At 45.1% G+C, this 27,545-nt stretch overlaps 1 long non-coding RNA gene across 1 annotated transcript; it reads left to right on the forward strand.

Moving 5' to 3' along the window:
- The first annotated feature begins 562 nt into the window (after nucleotides 1–562).
- Nucleotides 563–26,479, forward strand: LOC118910756 (uncharacterized). Its single transcript, XR_005024150.2, has 3 exons — nucleotides 563–3,780; nucleotides 4,724–4,773; nucleotides 25,267–26,479. It is a non-coding gene; the product is annotated as an uncharacterized LOC118910756 (long non-coding RNA).
- Nucleotides 26,480–27,545: the final 1,066 nt, after the last annotated feature.

A 27,545-nucleotide genomic window follows, 5' to 3' on the forward strand; every position in this document is an offset into this window, starting at 1 on the left:
GGTGCGGGTCCTTCAGGTGGGAGGCGAGCTGGGCTTGGCTTCCTCAGCGCTCCCTGACCTCGCCTACGGTATCTCGCTCTTGGCTCTGATCGAGCCATCGCTCCCCGCCGCGGAGAACACAGTCCCTGGAGTCCCTCACGTGAGTGGATGAGGTGCCGCCCGGGAAACGTCGGGAGCCGGCCCTGTTGCCTTGCTGCCGTTGACCGACGCAGCCACACTCCGCGAGATAACGGCGCGGGGAAGCGGGCCCCGCCGGGCGCTGCAGGGAGCCCGCGGCGAAGGACAGGGTGAGGCGGCTGCGTGTAGCAGTGGCGCCGGCTGGGAGGCCGCCCTGGCGTCGCCCGCCGGTGCAGGTGTGCGGGGCTTCTAGGACCCGGGCCGGTGACACCAGCTAACACGACTGATTTGTCCTCACAGGCTGCCGGAACTCGGGACGTTGACGGAATTTACCTGGGGTACCTCGGAGAGATACTGTGGATTGAGGTGGCATCAGTGTCCCTGCCAAGTTACAATTTAAATCTGTTGTTTTAGACACCATGACGCTGAGGCTCTTAGAAGACTCGTGTAGCGGGTGGATGTGAACCTTCGGAAAGCGCTCTTGATTGCTGGCATCCCCCAGACCTGTCATTTGGCGGAAATCGAGGAGGCTCTGCAGGCTGGTTGAGCTCCCTTGGGCGAGTACAGACTGCTCGAGAGGACATTCCGGAGGTCCGAGACCAGGAATGTAGGGCTGACTGAGGAGACCAGTCATGCTCTGGTCCCTAAGGAGGTACCTGGAAAAGGGGTTGTCTGGAGAGTGATTTTTAAGCCCCCAGACCCGGATAGTGAGTTTTTAAGCAAATTAAATGAATTCTTAGAGAGGGCGAGTTCCCCAGAGCTCTTGGGTATGGAAATACCCTTTTGACCTAGACCAGGATATGATCCCAAAAATTCAGGCCCCTTATGTTGGCACAGGCATTAAATTAGGCTCTTCAGCCTGCCCTGCAATACCTGAAATAAAAATGCTGAGAGTATTTTCGGGCAGTGATCCTCCAGAACCAGAAGAAGAAGAATTTTAATCCTGGCTGTTTCATACCACTCAAATGATGAAGACATGGAAGGTATCAGATGCAGAGAAAAGAAGGCGATTGCTAGAGAGCCTTAGAGGCCCAGCGTTATTCGTGTCCTCAAGATGAACAATCTTCTAATTACAGTCCTTGAATGCCTGCGGGCTCTGGAGCAGGTGTTTGGTTTTATTGATAATCTTAGGGAATTGCAGGTCAAATATCTGACCACTTACCAGAAGGATGAAGAAAAATTGTCTGCTTATGTACTAAGGTTGGAGCCTTTATTACAGGAACTGGTAGAGACGAGCAATGAAAAGTTGTGAATCGGGCCCACCTAGACTGCTGGAGCAGCCTGCAGAACACTTCGCAGGAAGCTTGCTCTGCCAGAGGATGGCCCAGCCCCTGCCTTGCGGAGTTACCAGCACTGATGAAGGATGAAGAGGCGGCTAGGAGAAGGCCCTTCTCCAGGCAGGATTAGAGAGACATTTCAGCTGAATCTTAAGAAACCAGGAAGGGATATCTGGTGATGTGCAGAGCCTCAAAGTAGAAGAGTCCATATACTCCAGTTGACGGCATTAGACAATCCCCACTTTGTGCTGCCAAGTAACTCATTTTGTACAGTTGTCAGCATAAATTCGTTGTCATTTCTGTGCCTACTTAATGTCTCAAATGTGTCGTTGACAAGGAAGGATGTAGTTCTGCACTGGCACTTACATACTTAAATTTGCCCCTGTGAATTCATCACACAATATTGTATAAAAAGCCCATCACTACATACATATGGTCCTCTGCAGAGGACAGGCAAGGCTCAGTCAGGTACATAGGCTGACCAGATCGCATCAAGATGTCAGCCAGTGTGGTAACAGGTATGTGATGTGATAATGTACCACAGATAAGTTTTTACCCTGTGTTTATTATGAAGATCATGAGCTGTGGTTAAGATACTAAGTTATTTTCTGAGTGAATCAGAATTTTATTGATTCTGTGCAGTCAAGAGTAAGTGCTGAGGTTGATAGGTTTGCAGCCGCCATCTCTGAAGTCAGGTTTCTGATGTGTGTCATCAAAACATCAGTTCTAAGTATCATTTCAATAGGTGTTGTAAAAATATAGACATGAAATTCTAAAATAAAGGAATGCTAATAAAATTACCTCCTTTATCTGTTTTGTTATATCAAAGTTCCCAGAGAGATTTTATTTGAACAAAGGGTTTCAAAAGCATGAATCTGAAGTCCCCTGAGTTGACACAATCACTTAGATATTTTTCCTCTTGGTGCCCAAGGGGTGGGGTACAAAGTAGTTTTCTAAGATAGTTGGAGGGACCTTCTACTGAAGTACAATGGGATGAGAAAACAGTACACGAATGCACATAGTAGTTCTAAGTGCATCAGTGCATTGAAGTTGGAGGGTGAAAGGAAAGAAAGGAACGTTGCGTGCCTCTGCATGGCAGACTGTACTAGAAAGTTTTCCATGTACTTTCTCATATAATCCTCATTACAGTCCTGCAGTATAGGAAACCCCAGTTTCACATTTGTGGAAATGGGCCCAGAAAAGGTAAGAAAAACTTGGTCAAAAGTAAACAACTAGTAAGTGGCAGGGTCACATCCATCTGCCTTTGCAAGGGCCATATTCTTTCCACTGTCAGAAAAGAAGCATCATAGGGTATCTATCCATCAAACTCAAGAAAAGCAGGGCAGATGTTAACTGTATTTCATAAGTGTAATAAGGTATACATTAGTCTGGTATGCATTATTCTGAATCATTGCAAACTAGACACTATTAGAAATGGAGACTAAGAACTTTTAAGACCTAGAGACAGCCAGGAGGGTGAGCCTGGGTTAGTGATTTGGTCCCTAAAAAAAGGTGAAAGTCATAGCATAAAGAAAGTTTGAAAATTGCTGAAAAATAGGATTAAATATTTAATAAAGAGCTTTTGGGGGTGTACACCACTGGTTTAGATTCAGAGCCATAGTGAAATGTTTCTTTTAAGACTAAATGCCACAGTTTCATTTTTCATAAATTCTCCCCTTATGGAACGCAAAATACCAAACTGATGTCATACACCATAAATACAATTTTCACTTGTCAATTATATGTCAACTGAGTGATTAAAAGAGCTAAATCATAGATGACAAATGGACTCTGGGTAAATTTGAAGGTGTAATTCTGACCTTGTTTATGTGTGTGTAGTCATTTATTTGCCACCTTAGATGCACGAAGAGGTAACTGCATTTTGCTGGTGAACGTACATTGTGTGTGCATATCTAGGTGTTATTAAACACTGCACCTCTTATATATGTGAGGCACTGAGCCAGGGGGTTTAGACTATATGGTTAAATTTAGGTTATAATCCCCTCCATGGAGGTCTATCCAGAGTCAATAGCTGACACTGAATGCTTGCCATGGGCCAGGCACAGCACCATTGAACACATTTGATTCTCCAGCAATACTAAGAGGGAAGGCCTTTTGTTTTCCCATTGTACAGATGAAATTGAGGCACAGAGAAGGAACTTGCCCAGGTTTTCTCACTAATAAGTGGCAGGGAAGGGATGTACACTCAGCCTGTCTCTAATTCAGAGACCTTGCTGTTAATCTAGTCCGTGCTGCCTTGTTAAATCCTCACAGAAGCCTGTGAGAAACCATCACTTCCTCCGTTTTGCGGATGAGGCTTCAGTGCTGGGGGAAGGGCACATAGTCTGATTGCAGAGAGCTGAAGGTGCGCTGACATAGGCATCTAGTAAGTATATAACTGTCACTGGCACTTCTGTTAAAGAAACCATGCTAAGGAGTAAAAACCTACATTTTTTAGAGGCTATATTTTGAAAACATGAAGACAAACACTAACATACTAACTAGTTGTGTTGGGATGATGGGGTTAAAAGGGTCTCTTAGTTCTGTTTCCTAATTTTTTAAAACAAGAACTAGATATATGTAAAGGAAGTGCTCAAAAAGCAAAAGGAAGGTGGCATGTCAAAGGGTCACATGAGCCAGCCTGAAAGCTCCCACTGGCGAAAGCACAATTTGAACAATAAAATGAATAACATGGGATTGGGTTATAACTTAAAAGTGTAAGATAAATATCCACAAGTTCGTGCTGATATAAATACTTGAGTGAATAAATAAATGTGGGGAAAAAGTCAAATTTTCCATACAGAAAAAATTTCAAATCATTTATGTGGATACTCCCCCTTTAGGAGGTAGAGTTTATTCCCTTCCAATCTTAAGTGTGGGCTGTATTTAGGAATGGAGTATGGAAAGGGGAAAGTTGTAACTTTTCAGTGGAGAAACCTGGCAGGTACTAGCTTGCCTAGGTGACCAAGGTTAACATCAGTGATATTCTGACAGCAGGTACCCTGGCAGGATGTAATGTAAGGGCACTTCACCTCTGGGGTCTCCCGAGAGCCCATAAACCAGTCTAATCATGAGAAAAACACCAGGCAATCCCAAATTGAGGGACGTTCTTCAAAATACCCAAACAACCTTGAAAACTGTCAAGATCATGGAAAACAAGAAAAGGCTGAACCTGTCACACCCAGAGGAAACTAAGGGCTCATGGTCACTAAATGTAATGTGTTCTGGAAGGGATCTTGGAACAGATAAAGGACATTAGTGGAAATGTGAAATCCAAATATAGTCTGGAGTTTGGTTAATAGTAATACATCAATGTTGGTTTTTTTTAGGAGTGACAAATGTACCCTGGTAATGTAAGATGTCAGCAAGAGGAAGCTAGGTAAGTACAGGAATGCTCTACTATCTTTGTAACGTTATTGTAAGTCTAAAACTATTCTCAAATAAAATGTTCGTTGAAGTATGTACACAGATGTGTACATACATAGGCAAGCAAATTACAAATGACCTGGACTGCCAACAGCTGAAGTAAGTCTCTAGGGAATGAATAACTGGAATGCCCGCCCTTCCTAAAAATGGTTATTCATCTAAACACCAGCAGGTGGTGGTGAGCACTCAGGTTAGGCCTCGGATAGGCCAAAGCTGGGAAAGGGATGATTTCCCCCAGAAGTGGCAGTATATCTGCCCCACTCAAAGACTAGAACATTTTCAGGCCTTTATGTGGAAAATATTTAAGTCCTCAATCTGGGACAGTGACTTACTCTCTAGGTCCACGACAGTTGTAGAATCTTCTGATTAGCTTGTCAGAGAGGACTGACCTTGACAAATGAACTGATCCATCTATACAAGTGAGAACATCCTTCGCGTTTCCACTTCACTCCCAGCCAGAGCATTTCATAAAATCGGAAACTAGATGGTTTTAGAAATCAACATCTGAAAGTCTCTTATTTCAAAGAGGATGACATTTAGATAAAAAGTAATCAGCTTTTGTGGGTTTCCCACACACTCGCCTGCCTCTGCTACCAGCAAGCCTGACTCTCTCTGCTTTTAGAGGTGTTGATTTTCTTATGTACATGTGGATTACCATACACTCTGGGCCAGTATACTAAATAATTCAGTGTAAATTAGGGGTGGTAACGCTCTTGGTCACTACCGTGCGAGGTGAGAGTCAGAAAAAAGGCTGGGGTCTGAAATAATAGAATATTGCAGATGATGCAAGTAAGGCCAGAGAAGGTGAGCAGCTTGCTCAAGGACACACAGCTAGTTAGTGGCAGAGCCCAAATTTGAACCCAAATATGATCCTTCCTTTGGCTTGTTCTATGACCTGAAATAAAGGCACTCAGTTCCTCTTGGACTTCAGTTTACTGACCTATAAAGTCTGTGGTCCCTTTTAGGCTCTAAAACTGTGTGACTCAAAAGATTTTCTGTTTATTTGAACATCCTTAATTTAAAAACTGACTCTAAGTTCTTAACATGCCTAATGTTTGCCACTTAACGTGTGTTCCCAAGTATTATCAGGAATATCTTTTGATGAGTATGCTTCCTAACTTCCCAACTAGATTCTATGTTCCCCTTGATATCAAGGTGTATTATATCCATGTATAGGCCCAGCATGGTGTTTCACACTTGGAAGGTAATACATACTTCTTAACTAATTAGTAGTGCTTTGATGTGCCTTATTAAATATAATAAGAATCCTGGCTATCATTCGTTAAGCTCTTCCACAGGCCAAATGCTTTACATATGTTACCTTTTGTAATTCTGACCACAACCCTGTGCTATATTACTATCTGTAATTTCAGATAAGGAAACAGACCTTTGGATAGGTAAATAGGCTTATTCAGAGTCATACAGCTGGAAGCTACCAAGATTTTTCTGGTTTCAGAGCCAGTACCTTAACCACTGTGCAGACAGCCTCTAAGAGTACCTTGGCTTGGAACCAATGAAAATAATCATTGCATATGAGTAGAATCATTGATGAGCCAGTTCCTGACCACATAACCTGAAACCCTATCCATTACCACTCCCCACTGTCTTCCTCCAAAATAAATAATAATGATATAACCCAGCTTGTGCTGTAGAAGAGGCAACACCATTAGCCACCACCCAGCAAACCATTAGCCTCTTCCTCCTCTGTATGTAAACCCAGTTTGTTCACCCACTTTACAGAATTGTGAATTTAAGGGGAAACCCAGCCTTTCCCAAGCTCCTGCAGGAAGTGGGGGTGGAAAAGCTTGCTTAGTTTAAGATGACTCGGTACCCTTTGCCAAACTGCTCATTTTAGGCATGAGCAAATAATGCAATTCTATCCAGTGAAACATGAACAGCTGTTTTATCTTTATTTATGTGAGTATGGCTGTAGTACCAGAATGCTTCAATTCAGATTCCAGCTTCACTATTTTCTAACTGTGCCTTTGGATAAGTTTATTAACCCCTCCTGGGCTTCAGTTTTTCCAACTGAAAATGGGGAAATGGCACAGGATTACTGGGAAGACCAAATCAATCAATAATGTTAAGTGCTGAGAACTGCACCTGTTACACAACAAGTACTCAATAATAACAGCTATGGTATCTGTTTTCCTTTGCTGCACAACAAATCACCCCAAAACTTAGGGTCCAAAAATAAAATAGTTATCTCACAGTTTCTGTGGATCAAGAATCTGGGAACAACTTAACTGGGAGGTTCTGGCTCTCTCAAGAGTGCAGTTGAGGTGTTGGCAGGGGCTGGGGCCATCTCTTGGGAGATCTTCACGCTCACCATGGGGTCTCTCCCAGGGCTCCCTGATGACGCTGCAGCCGATTTCTGCAGGAAGCAAGCCCGCCAAGCCGGAAACTATGGTCTTTTATAATCTTATCTCCAAAGTGACACTATGTCATATTCTGTCCATTAGAAGCAAGTCAATAAATCCAACCCATACTCAAGGGGAGGAGATGACACAGGGGTAAGAATTCCAGGAGGTGAGAATCCTGGGGGTCTTCTTAGAGGCTGCCGACCAGCTGTCATTATTTTGTTTTACACATACAGAGACCAAGTCTACACTTTTATTACTGCTACTTTATATTTTCTCTTTAAATCATAAAATTTCTCTACTGGATCCAGGTTAAAAGAAAACAAAAATCCTCCATTACATTCCTTGTCACTAGTTTAACTCTTTTCTGTATCAGAGGAATAAACACAGGATTATTTTGTCCCTTCTAAAGGCTAGCATGGCTGTTCTTAGGTTTTACGACCAGCATATGCTCAGCTTTTTAGAGCATGGGCACAGTTACCTCCTCAGTCTCTCTCTATTCCAAGCAGTAAATGCCTAACTGCCCCTGAGTTTCCAGTTCCCTCCTGAGATCGTCTTCCTGCCTTCCTCCCTTTTGAGTGCCCTTTGAGGAGAAGCAGTAAAATACCCACAGAGCGCTGGATGCTCCCAGCCTCCTTGGGGTGGGTAGAAGACTACCTGGTACCAACCAGCTTCCGGCATCTCAGCAACTATACCTTCAACATGCAACAAAAGCTTTTAAAAGGTGCATTCCTTGTATCTAAAGCATTCCGTTTATAAGAAACTGAGCAAGGATTCCCACAAAGAATGAGCTAAAAAGAGTTTTCCATTGCAATATTTTTTTATTTAGCAGGGGAGTGTGAGACCGCTCAAAGCTGCAGAAACATGAATTCCATTGCCCGGCCTCCTCTTCCAGCCTTTCTAGTGAATTCGAAACTCGGCTGCAGCTGTACTTTCTTGCACTCATGTGCATTGTATGATTATCCCATTTTTATTCACTTTCTATTCTTATTTCATGGCTGTATTACTGTGACTACCCATTGTCTCATAGTGCCTAACTACACCAAAACTTTGTGGCTCAAAACCACAATAATCATTTATATTCTCTCATGGCCTCTTTGGGTCAAGAATTTGGACAGGGCTCAGGGGGGGTGGCTTGTCCCTGTTGCATGGTGCTGCGGCCTCCGCTAGGGGACTCTAAAGGCAGGAGGCTGGCATCATAAAGAGTCTCATCGCTCGTCTGGCCACTGATGTTGGGGTCAGCTTAGGGCCTAGCTGGGGGGTGTTATCTGCCAGAACACAGGATTTTGTCTGCCAGACCTTTCCAGGCAGCCTGGGCTTCCTCACAACATAGGGACTGGGTTCCCAGGGCAAACACCCGGAAAGTCAGGCAGAAGCTGTATCCTTTGGTGGCCTAGCCCCATGAGCCATACGGCATCACCTCTGCTCCACTCGCCCATTACCGGGAGGGCAGTCAGGGCCCCACCCGACCCACATCTAAGGAATGAGCACAGCATGTGTTTTAGGATAAATACCTGATTGGAAAATGCAGTCTGTCTCAATGGCGATTATCCTTTATTACCAAACTTAGGATATTTATTCCAGGTTATTTTTTTGTTTGACTTCTAGTTTATTTTTTTTTTAGTTTTCCTCTCTTCCCTACCATGTTGTTTACTCCAAACAGCTCCCTCCCTAGGGGAAGGCAGCTGGCCAAGCTGGCCTGGGCCCCCCACATGGGTAGAAGCCAAGGTTGCTACATGTGAGGATGTTTCTGTCCTATCCATCGGCAGCCCTGCGTCCAGTTTTCTTTTTCCCATTTTGATCTCTCTTTCATGTTGGAAGCTTTTCTCAGACTCGTCTGAGAAAATGTATGGTGGATTCTCAAATGTGTGACACTCCTTCGCTGTCCACTTTCACCTTGAAGTGGGGCACTAAACAGCTGACTGCAAGCACAGTTTCCACAGGTGGGGCTGGAGGCTACGCCACAGGATGACAGGACAGGAGGTCAGCTTTTGGTTGGGGGACCCCCAGATGTCAGTGGCTGAATGTCTTTTCTCTCAGGCTGTTCAGTTTCTCCGGAGAACCATACTTTAGTCTCCTGCCCAAGGAGGATGAGCCCAACTAGCTTACATTCCAGAGGTCAGGTGGGAAACAGAGGCCCGGGTTCTCCGTGTTTGGAATGCAGACCTTCGTTACTCTCCAGGTTTTCAGTCGGGCCTCGCCTGCACCCCACACTCTGCCCAGCATCCCTGAGTCCAGGTTGAACTTGGCCAGACACTAAACCTCCTGCCTGCTGCCAGGGTGGGGCAGCACTGGGGAGGGTGGGGCCCGGTGTCTTACAGCACCTTATCTCTGACTGAAGGTCAAACTCTGTATCAGTTTCCTGTGGCCACTATAACAAATTACCACAAACTTGGTGACTTACAACAGAAATTTATTCTCTCACGAAGCTGGAGTCCTGAAGTCCAAAGTTAAAGTGTCTGCAGGGCTTCACTCCCCCAACTCCACATGTTCTAGGGGAGACTCCATTCCTTGCTTCCTCAGCTTTGGTGGCTGCTGGTGGTCCTTGGCTTGTGGTCGCATCAGTCCCACCTCTAGGGCCACCATCTTTAAATCTCTCTCTGCCCTACCTTCTCGTGGCCTTCTCTGGGTCTATGCCAAATCTCCCTTCCCTTTGATAAGGACTGCATGATTACATTTAGGGTCTACCTGAATAAACCAGGAAATTCTCTCCATCTCAAGACCCTTAACTTAATCACATCTGCAAAGACCCTTTTTCCAAGTAAGGTAATATTCACAGCTCCAGGGATTAGGGCCTCATATCTTTGAGGGCCATTATTCCACATAGCACCCTCTGCTATCACTGCCACATCCCTACCCTGCCTGCTTCCATCTCTACTGTCTCTAATACCATTGCAAGTTCACCAAGGGTGAAGTGGGCTTCCACCAGCCCTTCCCAAGGGCCTTGCAGGGAAGCTTCCTGCCCTCCTAGGCAAGTATTATTCCTTCAATACCTGTCCGTATTCTAAAAATGTGTTGACACCTTGCTGTGGTCTGAATATATAAATCTCCAAATTTATATACTGCTATCCTAACCCCCAGAGGTGATGGTGTTAGGAGGGGGAACTTGGGGAGGTGCTTAGGGCATGAGAGGGGAGCCTCCTGAATGGGAGCAGTGCCCTGGACAAAGAGGCTGCAGAGAGCTCCCAGCCCCTTCCCAGGTGAGGGCCCAACAGGAAGTCTGTAACCCACAGGAAGACCTCGCCCAGCCACGCTGGCTCCTGGTCTCAGACTTCCAGCTTCCAGGCTGTGAGAAACGCATCTGTCGTTTGAAAGCACCCAGTCTGTGGTATTTTGCTATGCTGCCCAAAGGGACTGAGCCACTTCTCTCCCTCGGCAGTTTGTGCATCTCCCGCCTCCCTCTTCCGGGAGGCTTACGCTTGTTTTAGTCCTTGACTGTCATTTTGGATGAGTTTTAGGTAGAAACAGAGATAAACATGTATGCTTAATATATGGTATTTAACCAAATGTCTCTCCACTGGTTTTAAATATTTTTTACAAACAGCCTTATTGCTTCTTTTCATTTGTTACAATATTGCATGCTTGTTTTCAAAATAGTCCCATGCTGTGTCAATATTCATCAAGCTGTACACTGAGATTTGTGCGTTTCATTGTATGGACCTTGATTTTAAAAAGCACTCAGCACAGTGCCTGGCAAAAAATGACTCCCCACCACCCAAAAAGGTCTTATGCTAAGGGCAATCAGACAGGCTGCTAGAAATCACACCTCTTGCCTAAAAACAATAGTCAAAATTTCAGTCTTCCATCATAGTCTCTTTAAAGCATATCCCAAACATTATGGCATTTTGTTGTACCAGACCTCTTTAAAAATTGTCCCTTTCTTACAAAGCCAATATCATACCTAACAAAGTTGTCAATAATGACTTGAGCTTATCTCATACCTATTTCATATTCAAATTTCCCTGATTATCTAAAAAATGTTTTCTTACAGGTGATATATGGGAATCAGGATCCAAGTGAGGCCCACACATAACCTTTATCATTGTGCCTCTGAGGTCTCTTAATTAGAGCGTTCCCCTTCTTTTTCTCCATGCCATTGCCTTGTTGAATCTCTAATTTTAAAAAGACACATAAGAAACGTATTTCTATTCCCCACATTGTTCCAAAATGACTTTGAGAGGGTCTAACAGAACGCGCTCTTCATTATTAGAAAGATGCATGGATATAACTCGAAGACTAACGCAGTCAGCTCAGGTCTTGCTCAGAGAGCAAACTCCAACCCTAGATATTTGTCCCCACAGCAGCCCCTGAACTCTGAAATTCCAGATTTTTGAAGAAGGATGTTTTTCACCCAAGGGTCTTGAGTAGCCCTATTCAGGCAAAGTTATCTTTGGGTCAGATGGGAGCTGGGAGGTGGCAGAGACCGAAAATACCAAATTCCTTCTGTAGGGGCCATAGTACCCAGAGGACACCTTGCTACATTTCCTTAGGTTCATGAAAAAATTGCTTTTAAAGAAGAAACATTCAAGAATCCTCCCCTTGAATTATTGTTTCAGAATATTACTGAAACATGTATGCGGAAAGGAAATGTCTTTCTTGTTGAGGGTGGCTTGCACACCTCCTTCCTGTGTTTGAGGATCGGCTCACTGTATTAGTTTGCCTTGGCTGCTGTAACAAAGTACCACAAACTGGGTGGCTTTAAACAGTGGAAATGTATTTTCTCACAGTTCTGGAAGCTAACAATGCAAAATCCAGGTGGCATCTGGACTACGCTCTCTCTGGAGGCTCTGGAGAAGCCGGCAATCCTTGATGTTCCTCAGCTTGTAGAGGGATCACTCCAATCTCTGCCTCCACTCTCACATGGCCTTCTTCCCAGGGTTTCTCTATATTTATCAATTTTCTCTTCTTAAAAGGATGCCAGTCATTAGATTAGGACCCACCCTAGTCCAGTGTCACCTTATCCTAACCAGTTATGTCTGCAAAGGCCCTATTTCAAATAAGGTCGCGTTCTGAGGTTCCCAGTAGACACGAATCCTGGAAGGACACCATTTCACCCAGGACACTGACCTTGTGTCTGTTTGGACCTTAGAAGATATGGAGCCCACCCACTTCTATAGAGAAGAAAAGCTCCTGATATGTACCTTCCTCAGAGTCAAACACTGTGCAGGTGTGTGACCTGGGCTTGGCCCCCAGGACACCTCTGATAGGGTTTAGTATCTGGAACTAGAGCTTTTTACAAAGAAGCAGGGAAGGAGAGATCTTTCTAGCTGGCCCTGTGTACTTGTCAGCCTGTACTGGGGTGACAAATATCCCCAAGCCTCTGTGGGTTCCGACAGTGTGTGCTTCTCACTCACAGTTCTGTGGATGGGCTGTCAGTGGACTATTGATTGGCAGGGTTCTACTGCGCTTGCACAGGCTGGGCTGCAGGCTGCAGGTTCGGTTTAGGTGTTCTCCACATCTTTCCAGAGCTCGGCCTGGAGGAGCGGCTGCTCCCTAAAGTATGCTCTTCTCATCTGGACAGCAGGAGCAGGACAGCTGAACAGAAACACTGCTCAGAAAGGGCAGTCCACTTTGCCCACATTCCATGGAGGTCACATGGAATGCAGTGCAGGCCACATGGCCAAGCCCATAGTCATGGGGAAGGGAGGCATGGGTGGAAGAGGGGAGAAGGAATCCTTCTGGAAAATAATAGAACTATCACACCATGGCAGCAATATTAGATGTTGGAGGGCAGCCATGTCCTTTCTGGTCTGGGCTATGATTCTGTGTTTCTGGCCCAGTTTCTAATCTCAATTTTCAAACCAGTTCTGTGAGATGCCCAATAGCCTTTGGTAAACTCCTTTTCAGCTTCAGTCAGCTGGAGTCAGCATCTATGGCTCATAACTAGGAGTCCCAAATGAGATGCAGGATTTTAACTCTTCTCTGGCCTTAAATGTGGCTTGGTGGTCACTGGCCTAGTGTCTCTCAGCCCCAAGCCCACCTTCCATCTACTCTAGGGCTGGGACTCTGAAAACCGCATTCCAAACTCCTTGGCCAGCTGGCTTTCTGACAGGCCCAGCCATCAGAAAAATACTGGCAGGGAGGAAAAGAGAAACTACATCTTTCCTGCCATTTGATTCTCCTGTCTGGGTTGTCTCGGCAGCATCGGTTAGTCCCAGCCTCCAGATTCCTTTGGCCCCAAGGAACCTGCTCCCTTATTCCCTCTCCCCTGTACCAGCAGTGCTGGGCAGTGTGCGCTCCTCCGGGGTGTTTCCCGTAGGGTTGACTGGTGACCGTGTCGTCTCCCATCACTGTTCCAGCTTGGGGACCTCCAGCGTGAGTATGTCCTCCCCCAACTAATACAGCTGTGAGGCCTCCCCCATCCCCACCACTGGGTGGTCTGGCATGCCCTCTGGACTCTCAGGGGCCCTGGAGCATTTCAAGGAGGTGTCCATACTGCATAGGTACACCAGGACAGTTTTGTGGCACCACTGGGTGTTGTCCCTGCTGGGCATTCCATGACAAGAACCTGATCCACCTTGCATGCAGGTGTGATATAATGAATCATAAGAAATACATGTTTGGTCATTCATATGACCAAATACATCTTTCCCAGGTATATTTGGTCTTCATCCACAGTTCCTGAAAACACTGCAGAGTCTTAAAGGTGAAACAGGTGTTTTGTCATGTTAATGAGAGACTTTTGGACCCCCACCCACGGTCAGGGGCTGGAGGCTGAATCAGCCAAACGCCAATTTAGTCAATCATGACCGTGCAATGAAGCCCTCACAACCCCCCCTGAGAAGAGCTTACAGCTCTGCTCTCTGCTCTGCTCGGTTGGATCCCACTTCCAGTCGGGGAGAGCTTCTATGCTGGGGGAACCAGAACATGTCCACATGTCACCGAGCCAGGCCCCAAGCTCCACAAGGACAGAAGCTCCTTTATTTGGGACCTTGCCCTATGTCTCTCTTCATCTGGCTGTTAACTTGTATCCTTTCGCTTTCCTTTATTAAATTGGTAGAAGTAAGTGCTTTCCTTACAGTTCTGTGAGCTGCTCGAGCAAATTGATTGAACCTAAGTGGGAGTTTGTTGGAGCCTCCAATTTGTAGCCAGTAGGTCAGAAGCACAGGTAACAGCCTGAGGCTTGCGACCAGCATTTGGAGTTTTGGGTAGAAGGCAGTCTTGTAGGATGGAGCCCTTAACCTGGGGAATCTGGTGCTGTCTCTGGGCAGATAGCATCAGAATTGCATTCTTGGACACCCTGCTGGTGTTTGAGAATTGCTTGGTGTTAGTATGTGTGGGAAGACCCCCTCCCACAGCAGGTGACAGAGGCTTCTGTACCCAGAGCCTCCCAGGAAGTGGGGGAGCTTCCAGCACAGTTCTGGGGCTTTCAGTGTAGTGCATGCAACCCTTCCCTCTTAATTCCTTTGCACAAAAGTCCTACTCTCTTTTCTTTCCTGATAGACCTTAATGGGCGAATAAAACAACACTAAAACATTACACATTGAAAAACTGGTTTTCATTGCCCCAAGGGCTGGAAAGACTCATTCTTCATCTACTACTGGAAGGGAAGGGAAATATTTGGAAATATTTATGAGGGGGTGTGGGTGAGGAAACTCCCTTCCTAGATTGTGTTGAATCCTTCTAGGGCAGGGAAGAAAAGGAAGAAAAACAAAACAGTTAAATCTCCATATTCAGAAAGTTCATATGTTGCCTCAGCTTTTCAACTAACATAAATTTTTAAATATAAATAAAAAATCATGAACTTCAAATTAACAGCATTAAATCAATGTGATGGATGTTTTACTGAAACTGAATCACTGGTCTGTGATTTAATGGGGGAAAGATGCATTTTCAACTTGATTTTTTTAAATAATGAAACATTATTTGAGTCACTGACATGATCGCTGTTGATTTTTGGAGGAGGGTAGGTTAAATAATAAACTCCTTTTAAACCACCTATCCATTATTTTAATGAGCCAATCAGTTTAGTCGTGCACATCCAACATAACAGAAAATACTTAAACAATATTCAGTGAAACTTCTTTATGTTTATTTAAACCACACTTACTGTTAATGCATATTGTCCCAAGTTGGATGGGAAGGAGGTGAGAGCTGAAAAATCCATTGTTTTATAGGACCACACAATTTTCTTGCCATCTTTCTCTGTTTGAACTCTGGTGAAATATTTGCCTTCAGTTTTACTGCACACTGATTCATTTGCCATGAATGTGACCTTAATCCAAATGGATAAGCAGGTTTTAAAATTGGGAAGCAGCACTGGTTCTGGGGTGTTCATCCAGATGACCCCAGATGAAAACACAATGTTCAACCCTTTTGGTAAGACTCATAGACCCCCAGAGTCATGCCTAGAGACCCCAATTTGAAAAGCACCACCCTGAGTTATGTAAGGAAAGGATTTGGATAAAGAGAAAGATTGCTCAGGGCCCACATGCATGGGCCCTTGAGGTGTCCACTGCTTGCTGCAGAAACAGCTTGGGAAGCCTCCAGTAGATGGAGAAAGCAGCTGTGAGTTTCCAAGGACAAGTGAAGACACCTCTTACACATGCGAAGAAGAGGTGGCTTTCTCCAAAAAGTCTGGTGCAATCCTGGCCAGAGTGGGGCTCCTTCTGGAAGTGAATAATGTGAGATGTATGATTGCTTTTCCATTGTGCTTCCTAGAGACTTGAGCTGCAAACTTCTCAAAATCTCAAAAATCTGAAGTTAATAGTTTTAGGTAAATCGAATATAGTGCAATTACATTTTATAAATCTCAAATAATGTAAAAATACGAATAAGGCCTCTTATTATGCCCCATAGTTAAAAACACAGAACCCCACCCAATTAAAAAACTAGTCAAGAATCCCCTAATTCCAAAACTGGTGATTGGGATTAGGACGCTGTTCACGATGCTGCCACAGGGTGGCGCCACTGTAGCAGAGAAGCAGAAATAACATCCTCAGCTGCTGGGAACCACGATGTTCAGGTGGTCTGCGACTTCTGAGTTCAAGTGGTCTTGGAAGTGCTGAGGCTGTAAAATACATCAATGTTGTAATCACTTTTGCGGAAAGGTTAGCGGAGATAAAGTGCTAATGAAGGCCAGTCGCTGTGTTAGCTCTTGATGTTAATTTATGTGAAGCAATATGCAAAGTAATAGAGATTTTATTCTAGTAATAGCAAAATCTCAATGGAAGCACAACAATACTACGATGGTTGCAAATTTGTGCTGTGAGGATCATGCCCTCAACTTTAGAATTATTCTTCAGTTATTGAGTGTAGGGGGTTCTCTAGAAACCCATTATTCTCATTAAGTGTGATTGAGCAGATTCTGCTCACTAGGAGTAGGTCAGCTGTGCTGGAAAGGAAGTCCTGCCTTCCCAGCCCATCCCAGAAAACTCGATTCACTCTAGGTTACAAGAGGAGAAATAGTTGTTCAGCTCCGTTTCATGGTAGACTGTTCATCCACCCTCTCCACTTAATCCTTGCAATCCACCTGGTTCTGTAGCCACCCATCCACCCAACAGCTGAGCTTTTGTCAGTGTCTTTTCCTTCCTTCAACAAATGAAGAAGCGGAGGCTCAGAGAGGTTAAGTAATTTACCCAAGACCCCACAGCTGGCAATTGGTGGAGCTGGGATTTGAACCCAAGTCAGCTTGACACCAAAGTCTGCTTTGTTCCGGAACACCAGGGGACCCCTGCGCTTGTACTGTTACTGCTGCCATAGAAAATTCAGCAGGAAGAAACAGGTGTCTGCCTATGATGAGGGTGGAAGGAAGGTGTTTGTCAGTAAAATATTGCTGCTTCATAAACTATTTGAATGTCTGCAGTGTCCTTGGACAGGATGATTTCAAAGATTGTTTTTGTGGAAGCTGTCACACCTCTCCAGACATAATGTCACCATCCATAATTAATGTCTATCACCAAACTTCTCAATCAGTGATTCACTTGCAAAAATTTATTTTAGTTGAGTCAGCAGCCTTTTGATTTCATAGAGTCAAGGAGAGTTTGATGTAGGCAGGGCAGACAGGGTAGATAGAAAACTGACATAGCAGCAAGGGCAGAAACTGCAAGAGCTTCCCAGTTATTTGGGAAACTATAATGCTATTTATCCATTCACTCAACAAGCACAGATGAGGAACTAAAAGCATCAGACCCTGGAATAATTTACCAATCGCCAGATAAAAGGTCAGCACCTGCCTTGTAAAAGAGTATCATTCTGAAAGGAGGGTGGCTGTGTTCTTGATTAAACGGAATGGAGAAATGCAATTGAATCTCATAAGAATGATTATAGAAGACCTTCATACTATGGGTTTTTTTCCCCAAAAGGCTTCTATATCTGTTATCTTAATTTATCTCTGCACAGCCTACCTGCCTTGCACAAACTAGTATTGTAGCACTTATCGCCTTGTAGTTAATGTTTAGCGTATATATCCGTCTCTCCCACTGGTTTATGACCTTCCTCAGGGTGGAGACACTGCCGTATTTATGCATCTACAAAGCCCTAGAACTTGGAAAGGTATTGGCTAGGGCTTGTTTTGTCGCAAATGGTAGAAATTCGCTGGATGCAACTTAAGCAAAAAAGGGGATTTGTTTCAAGGAGCTCCAGCACAAGGGTGTAGCCGTATCTCGGAGGAACAAGAATCAGGCTCTTTCGCTGTTCCTCATCCCTTGCAATCTGCCTCACTAACATCTCTCTGCAGAGGTGTCTTTCAGTGTTTCCCTGGCGGTAACCTCAGCTGAAAACCCGGCGGCCAGCGTCTCTTCAGTCTATGTGTGACTGGTCCAGACCTGAGCTGAGAGCCTCATCACTCTTTGGGTCCCTATCTCCCCGTCTCCAGGGGTCAGGACTCTGATTGGTCCAGTCTGGGTGAGGTGTTCATCTCTAGTCCAATCAACTGAGCCAGAGGGGTGTGGTCAATCATAGGAGCAAGGTTCCTATGGTAACCACATGGTGTGGGCTGGAAGGAAGGAGGCACAATTCTCCGAAAAAAAGAGGGCAGGGGCAGGGACAGGGCAGCCCAAACCACACGGGCCAGTCCCCGGAGTACTCTTCCTGGCCTCAGGGCTTTCCAGGCACTCTTTCCTCTTCCACACCGCGCTTCCCCCACTGAAACCCTGGGCCTGGCTAACTCTTGCTAATCCTTCGGGTCTACATTTGGATTTGCCACCTTTTCCGATGGCCTCTCACTACCCCTCTCCGGAATATCCTGCTCTGTTTCTTCAAAATACTCACTGCCTTGCAGTTTCACGTTTAATTCCGACCTTCTCTCCAAAGATTGAGTTCCAGTGTTGCCAGAGGCAACACCTGGTTTTATTCTTATTCAGGTTTTCCCTGAATGGAGGCAAAGTTGCTCTGAGCAGCTCCAGCTTATTCTCATGTGCAAAGAATGCTTCTTTCCCTATGGTTTCAGCCTGAGTCCTGGAGCTGATCCTCATGAACCCGGATTGGCCCATGTAGGGTCACAAGTTTTCCTCTGACTCAGTCACTGTGGGGAAGTGAGGACCACGCTTGGTCTACAGGTATCTTCTCCTTTCATGTCTCAGGAGCAGTGATAACCTGGGAGGCCCAAGAATACCAAACTGGGTGTGGCAGGGAGGAGCAACACATTTGGAGATAGCAGGGAGTTTATGACACCCCAGCCCCCTATCCAGGACAGAGCCTTAGAGAGGAAGAGAAGGGGAGACCTGGGCAAACAGTTCTCCAAGCACTGTGGGAGGCCAGAGCTAGGCTGGCCAGGCTCACTACAACAACGAGCTATCCCTGGAGCAAAGCTCAGACGCCTCTACTTAGGGCCTGTCTGCCTAAAAACTCCCAGACATGCCTCTACATGTGTTTCTCCTGCAGCCCAGACCCTAGGTAGAAGCATCCTGATTCCACCGCAACCACGCAGACCATTCTTCTCCCCCTGGGGAGATACTATGCTGAGGAAGTCACCTGCTAGAGGACAGTCACGTCTTAGCCAGAGGTCCAGGTCGGAGGCTCCCCTCTGGGCTATCTGCTCAGTCATGGGGTCACTGCCCCCCACAATGCAAGCTTTCTGGTCCTAGGTCCTGCTTCCCTTGGCCCCTTATCATCCTACTGGGATAGGGTGTGTCTGCAGCTCTGGAGTTCTGGGGCCCTCTGAGGTTAGCTCCCAATCTTTAATGATCAGTAAGCAGTCACTCACGGAGTACTTCCGCCAGGGAACTGCCTAGGTGCCTTGTGATTATTGAGTCATTTCATTTGTACAGCAAAGACCCTCTGAGAGCAACGTGCTGGCTGACCTTGACTGGAACCAAGTTTGCAAAAAGTGAGCAGTGAAAGACATTTGGGAGACCTTTAGGCAAATCTGAATATGCGCTGTGGTTGAGATGACATAAAGGAATTACTTTCTTTAGGTGAGAACGTAATGTTGCAGTTACTGTAGGGAAAACAAATATCCTTTGGCATAATCAATCATTTAGAGGTGAAATTCAGTGATGTGTATGCTTTATTTTAAATAATTCAGTTAATAATGACAATGAAATGAAGCAAGTATGGCAAATTGTTACAAACTGTTAAATCTAGGAAGCAATATATGGGTGTTTAATATACTATTCTCTCTACCTTTCTGTACATTTGAACATTTATGACAAAAGCAAAATATTTCTTATAAAATAGGAGGTAAGTAATATTAATAATCCCTTTTTACAGATGAGAAAACTGAGGCATGGAGTGGTCAGGGAGCTCCCTACAGAGCCTGAGTGGCAGAGCTGGACTTGAGCCCCACCACAGGTGCATTTTCCACATACAGTGCATGCTCCTGCTTAGTAAGTATTTGTTGACTGAACAAAAGTGGCTTTTAAAAGGCTTTGGCCTTTCCACCTCATACATGTCCCCTGATTGCATGCTCTACTCTGGGCCCCAAGATACATAAGCCAGAATCTCACAAGTGGCCTCTGGATTGACTGGGCTCTTGTCCCATCCCTAGTGTCCTAACGTTCCTGCACAGGATATTCAGAGGGACCTTTCTGCAGTGTGATCTGACCCTGGAACTGCCCTGCTTAAATACTTTCTGGACTTTTCCACCTAAGCTTGTTTTGTTGTCACTGTTGTCTTGTTGCTTTATCTTTAATTTTATTTGCTTCTCTTTTACTTCTCTGAATAATAACGCATGCAATTTGAAATGCAAAAAATAAGAAAGAAAATATAGTAAAAAGCGAGTCTTCCTCATATCCATCCAGCCACCCATTCCCCAGTTTGCCATGTATCCTTCCAGAGCTGGTCCATGTGTATGTGTATGGAAGCAAGTTGGGATGGGGAGGGAGGAGCACGACCCTCTTCTACTCCAATCCCCACTCTACCTGCCTCCAACCAGAGAAGCTCCATTTTGACTTTTTTCAGCCTGGCCTCTTGTACAAGATTTTATTTGAAGAAAGGGCTTCTAGTGCTAAGAAAGGTTTGAAGCTACTGACCTGATGACGGCATCCATGGCCCTTCCCCTGCCTGGCCCATATTTAGAGCTGCCTGCTGTCTCCTCCCAGCCAACTCAGTTCTGACCATACCACTCTTACGTCCCCATTCTTGTCTTGCTGTTGCTTGTCTACAGCTTTGCACATGGCATTGCTAGAATGACCTGCTTTGTTGGCCTTTCTGTTACTGCTTGGTGAGTTCGTTCTCTAAGATCCACCTTGATTGTCACCTCCTGTGTTAGTCACCTATTGCTGTGTAAGAAATTATCCCCAACCCTCTCAGCTTAAAACAATGAATATGTATTATCTCCTGCCATTTGAGAGGGTCACTAATCTGAGAGTGACTTAGAAGGATGGTTCTGGCTCATGAGGGTCTCTCCTGAGGTTGCTTTCAAGCTCTTGGTCAGGGCCACAGTCTCCTCTGAAGGCTTGAGTGGGGCAGAAGGATCCACTTCCAAGCTCGCTCATGTGGTTGCTAGCAGAAGACTTCAGTTCTTGACCACGTGGGCCTTTCCATAGGGCCATTCAGTACGTGGCAACTGGCTTCCTCTGGAGCCAACCATCTAAGAGAGCAAGACAGAGTGTACCCAGGAGATAATCCACTGTCTTTCATAACCTAATATCAGAAATTTTATATCATCATTTCTACTTCTGTTGGCTACACAGACCAACTCTGGGGCAGTGTGGAAGGGAAATACAGGGGTGTGAACACAGGGCAAGGATCGCTGGACCATCTTGGAGCTCTCCATGGGGATCGGCACTTTGTATGTATTACTTGCAAAGCTTTTTCAATGTCATGTTATGGATGCTTTGTCTCACTCCCAGATGGCAAAGTCTTTGGAGGCAGTGACTAGATCTTATTCATCTTTCCCTTCATTTTTAGCCCCGCATGTCTATCTAATATGCAGTGTATATCCAATGAATGTCAGATTCATGCTAAATGCATGAGTAAGTGAATTAATAATTAAATGCATGAGTGATTATCTGGGTGGATAGTTTGTGCCATTTCTTCTAGACCTTTGACTAGGTGGTGGATGATTAATTTCCCCCATTTTCTGCTGGGGAGAGACACCTATGGGGCTAGTTGCTCAGAGCTTGCTTCTTTCTCCTCTGTTCACCCCCTTCCCGTACACCCTGGCTACAGCCTCAGAGGGCTTGCTCCCCGCCACTTGGTACAAGGACATTCTGCCCCATGGCCATAGCCAATTGGACCAGGGCCCAGCACCTATCCAAGCTGGGCCAGCGGACTCCCTCTCCAGGGAATTTGAAATTGGGACTAAGAGGCCAAACTTCAGGCTGGCTGCTCTCTTGTCAAAAGGGAGATGAAAACTTGGAACCTTTTGTCAATAGCAATTCTCTGCTCCATGAACTGAGGAGGAGAGAAAGCCAGTCTGCCACAACTGAGAGAAGCAGGCCAACAGAAGAGGGAGAACAAAGAGGGAGAGGAGCGACAGCCTAGGCCACAAAACTCTCCAGTTCCTGTGTCTGGTTGGCATCCAGTCTGGTCTAAGTCCCAGATGCAGCTCTAGCTTGGTGCCTGTGAGATTCATTATGTTCTTCTAATAGGTGGAGTTTAAGCAGTGGGGTGCTGGAGCTGACTCACGAAACCTAATTATACACCTTTCTTCAGCGACATCACATTGGTAGCTTAAAATAGGCCACAGCAGCAGTATTTACACCACAGAAAATAGCACATGTTACAAATAGAGATCCCCCACTAAGAGTTGGTTATTAAACATTTGCAAGCACACCTCTGAGTTTAAGGCAGTTCCAAGGGGGTCTCTGTTAACTTACAGCCCAGTCTTTCTGACTAAAACATCTACTGGGCAAATGCCTCCTGCTTTGGGACCCAGTGCATCTCCTGTGAGAAGTCTCCCTGGTGTTTGTAAGGAGCTGGTTCTCTGTGTACTCACAGTGCCTAGGAGACACCATAAGACAATCCAAAGCTATGAGGGTTACGTGACATAGGCCAGGAGTAAAAGAGACGCCCATGTAGGCAATAACTGCAGATTGCCCTGAGAGTGAAGTCCATGCTCCTCAGCATGGCAGGCTAGCCCTGAGCAGCGGCCCTTGCCCTCCACTTCTCCAGGCTCTTTCCTGCCAGCGCCTCAGGTGCCCACATCACCCCTCCCCATCACTACATCCTGGCCTCCTCAGCCTTCTTAACCTATAGTGCCGAGTGTCTACCCCACAAGCTGTCAATCATCTGAAGAATCTGATAAAGATCCTGGACCTTCACCCTGGAGGAAACCCACATACAGACGCACACACACTTACATTTGGTTTCAGGAAATTCATGGAGACTCTCACGTCCTGTGTGTCCCTGCTTTACCTCAAACCTACCTCTATCTCAGCACCTTCAGCACTGTTAAATTTATATCTATTTTGAGTCTTGCTGCACTGGGAGCTTCTCTGGGGAAGCACCTATTATGATCGTATTTACGAGTACATAGGTGACTAAGGGATGACTGAGGTGTGTGCTAACACCCAAGTTCTAATCCTGAGATCAGGGTGTACCTCTAGGCACAGCCCCCTGTCTAAGCACAGCGGTGCATCATTGAGAATGGCACCAGCGCTGCTAGAGGGAGAGGAGAGGATGCCAACTAAAGACAGGCTGTGACACCCACAGAAAATGAGGAGAGAATCTCTAGAGCCAGCATATTCCCAGTCCCAGTGGGGTGAGGGCTGGTTATGGGTGTGAGGGTTTCATGGGAAGAATCTTAATTTGGGGGTCCTGGGGATCTAGGTTCAGGTTCTACTTCTGCCATTTATGGCTTATGACTGTGAGCAAGTCACTATGTGTCTCTGAGCCTCAGTTTTTCCCACCTGTCAGACACTACTTTATTGAGTCCTTAAGATTAAAAGCGACAATCTATATGAAGTGCCTGGGACACAGGAGATGGTTAGTGAAAGTTAAATGTCCCCTTTACCTGTATTTCTGTCATGTTGGTCATATGTAACAGAAATCATCTCAGTTTAACTAAAGCAAAACAAGGAATTTGTAAGAGAGGCAGAGTGCTAACTCTTCCCCAATTACTGTTATCCCTTTCTTATATGGTAAAATAATTTTTAGCTAGGTACACAATTGCTCAGCTAAATACAACATTTTCCCTCCCAGCCTCCCTTGTAGATTGGCATGATCTGGTGACTATGTTTGGGAGGGTGGGATATGACCAGAAATGATATGCACAACTTTGAGGTCATGTCTTTAAAGGGAAGGCACATACTTACCTCTTCCTCTTTTCTCCTATCCTGGCTAGAACAACGATGCACTGACAGGAAGTGGAGTGACCATATTGGTCTATAAGGTAGAAGATGGGTGTTGAGGATGCAAAGAAACAAGATAGAAGGAGTTTGAGTCCCTAATGACTTAGCAGAGGAGCAGCAGCATGCCAGACTTTTAAGTGCAAGAGAATTAAACTTCTTTTTGTTTAGCCATTGTCAGTCTTTGGGTTTTGTTATAGCAGCCAAACCTATACTCTAGTATTCAGTACTATAGACTAAATGTTTATGTCCCCCTATAATACATTTGTTAAACCCTAACTCCAGTATTATGGCATTTGCAGGTGGGCCTCTGGGAGATGATTAGTTTCTGAGGATGGAGCCTGATGGACAGGAGTAGTGCCCTTATAAAAGAGACTTCAGAGAGCTCCCTTGTCCCTTCTGCCATGTGAGGACACAGTAAAAAGACAACAAGCAAGCTCTTTCCAGGAAAAGAATCTGCCAGCACCTTGATCTTGGGCTTGCCAACCTCCAGAACTGTGAATAATAAGTTTCTGTTGTTTATAAAACACCCAGGCTATGGTATTTTTGTTATAGCAGCCAAATGGGCTAACACCTTTAGCAAACCATTAAGGAGTTCATAACAGTATCCAGAAAAGGGCTAGACATATGTTTATATTGTTTTGGCTTTGACTATTGGGAACTCATTCAGTTGGCTGTTGTGTTGCTTTGATATTCATGCATCATTTTGTTTTTTGAGTTATTTCCTGACATTTAGCAAAAGGTGCTCCAGGCTCATTTTGTAATTTCCATGCCCCAACCTTGGAAGCAGGCATTTCAGTAATGAGTTTTAGTTATTTGAGTGAAGAATGGTAATTAGAAACCACAACCTGTGCTCTAGGTGTGGTTATTGCTACTGAGCTTACACTTCTTCTATGCTTTCTAGCAGACAGAACTAGAAAATATATGTGTATATATATATATATGTATCTATATGTGTACCTGTGTATTGATAATACAGACATCTAGTATCAACTTCTATCACTCTATATATTTAAAAATTATGAGTTTACACCAACATCTCCAATTTCAAATCAACACAGAGGGTTACTCTAGGCTTTCCCCTTTTCCATAGGAAGTTACTTTCCTTTCCGATGGTGGGAAACTGGATCCCATTATCTTCACTCTATTTCCAGGTGTGCTCAGTCCCACTGTATGAGCCAATTCCATAACCACTCACGTCCACTTTGGGCCTGGCCCTGCCATGTCCTCAGCCTGATGAGGGGAAGGGGGAAGAGGCCAGATGCACATGTCAAGGTAATTTCAGTCCTTTGCTTTCCCCCTGCTCATCAAATAGTCTCCTTGTTAAAGTTTGGCCTCCTATTTAGCTTGCTTATAGGTAGAGAATGAACTGGCCTCCTACAGAAAACATTTCCTCCTTGTTTTGGGCCACAGGGAAGCTGGGATTGGATTTCACTTCTGCTTGAAGATGGAAGGAGTTAATTGAAGGGACTGGACTGCAGGACACCCCTGAAGGAGGACACTGGTGACACAAACCTGGACACTTCTCCAGCTTGCCACTGGGGCAGGGGTCCTATCCCTACTAGGTGGCCTGATGCTCACATTGCCGCTCTCCGCCGCTAGCCCCATTCTCGTCCTCCGATTCCATCCTCAGGCACAACGGCAACAGTAACAGCAGCCTCTGTGCCAGGCATCGTGCTGGAGGCCTTGCCTATGTGATCTATTTTTAGTCCTTTTTTCATCCATTTTACAGATGGGGATCCCAAGTCTTATAAAAGTGACCGAACCTACCCAAGTTCACACGACAGGGATCAAGGCCAGAACTTGGACCCCGGCAGACAGCTGCACTGTCCTGCTCTGAGCCTTTTACCCCTCACTTCACCTCTGGCTGTTGGCCTGAGGCTGCCCACGCTCTGGACACGCTCTGCTAGTTCTGGACACGTTCAGGAAATAGGGTCTCAGGCTCACAAAAGATAACACTGCCAAGCTTTTAAAAAAGTACTATCATGTGCTATTTAACCCATACAAAAGAGAATATGTAACATACATATGTAAGTTATAAAACATAATAATAAAACAACCCCCATACCCCTAAACCTACCTTCCAATTTAAATATACACTAACAAGTGTTTTTTAATGGGCTTAATCTTTATATTTTTACAGATGTATTTTCAACATGTAAATTTTTCTGTTTCATTTTTCTAATTTAATCTCCTTTCTCAATGTAATCTCCTAACTGGAAACCTGAAATATCTCCTGTAGGTTAACCAATTGTCTCCCTCTGTCATACTTTCTCTGAGTCCCTGCCTACTGTGTGGTTTTTTTCAAATCACAGTTCTATTAGCAAATCCTGGGGATTTTACCTTCAAAATACATCACAAATCGAACCGCCTCCCACCTCCTCTTCTAATCCAAGGTTCTGTCATGGCGGGACCACTGTAGTAGCCTCCTAGTTACTCTCCATCAGGCAACCACAGTAAGCTTTAAAAAAAGAAAGGGTTGGGGGTGGGGCATCAGATTCTCTCTCTCTCCTGCTTGGTCCTGACCCCAAGCACATGCCTGTCCTGCCAGCTCAATCCTAAATCTAGAATTGCAGTTCCCTCCAAGCTAGCTATGGCAAAACCACAAGCAAGTCCTGAGGAGATGAAGAGGCTCGGTGGGGGGGGTGGGGGGACGGGGAGTTGGGGACAGTTCCAAGCCAAACGTTCATTGGAGGAAACCTGTCACAGCTGCTCATTGGCTGAGCTGTAACAGTCTCTCATTGGCTGGGCTGTTGGGGGCCTGTTGCTGGGGTCGCCAGAAACTCTTCCCTTCTGCTCCTGGATGGTAAAATAGCCAAAATGATATGAGTTCTACGGGGTCGGTCTCTTCCTTCCTGTGGGGTCTGCAATTCTCCAGGACTGGTGGGCTTGTGAGCGCTCTGCAGGCCTCCTGAGGCCATGTCAGGGAGGCTTCTCTGTATCAGTTTTCACACAAGCTACAAATAAATTCACAAATAATAAAATCTATGTGAGCACATTCTTTAAAAAATAAAATCAATAGGATGTACTATAACTTAAAAGAGAAAAGGAAATTAATGTTTAATAATGTAATATGTATTTTAATATACAAATGTCTGACAGCTGTTTGCATTTCTACCTAGAGTTATAGATTTGACAGTGTGAAAGATGTGACACGTTGACTCAAATTCCACAGCGATGTGATTTTTCCAAAAGAGTAACTGACTCTTGGTGAAATCCCAAACAAATTTCTCTCTATATGTAGTTCTTCAATTCCTGAAAATGTAGTGAGTGATAAATCTGTGTACAAATTACTTTGTGCTTAATTATAGAATCAAGTTAGGTTCCAGGCTCATATAATTATAAGCAGATTTTCACCTATACAGATAGATGTCTGCTGGGACATCCTAGAGCTGCACTCTAGGGCCAACCCCTCATCCTGATATCTGTATTGCTCATCATAGGACATCTGATGTCCCTGATACAGGCCAGCTAAACGCGGGGTGTGCCTCAGTGAATGGGACAACCCCAGAAATTTCCAAAATGTCCACTAGGCGGTGCTACTGTCCAGGGCAAGAAACAGTGGTGCCCGTGGTTTATTTTTCTTAGCACCCACCTCTCCCTGACCTTGTAGTCTACATTTTTTATTTGTGTATTGCCTGTTTCTGAGACTAGAACATGAGCTGCAGAAGGGCAGGACTTTGTTCCTCTCT

Source organism: Manis pentadactyla, chromosome 11 (genome assembly GCF_030020395.1).
Source record: "Manis pentadactyla isolate mManPen7 chromosome 11, mManPen7.hap1, whole genome shotgun sequence".
NCBI classification, from domain to species: Eukaryota; Metazoa; Chordata; class Mammalia; order Pholidota; family Manidae; genus Manis; species Manis pentadactyla.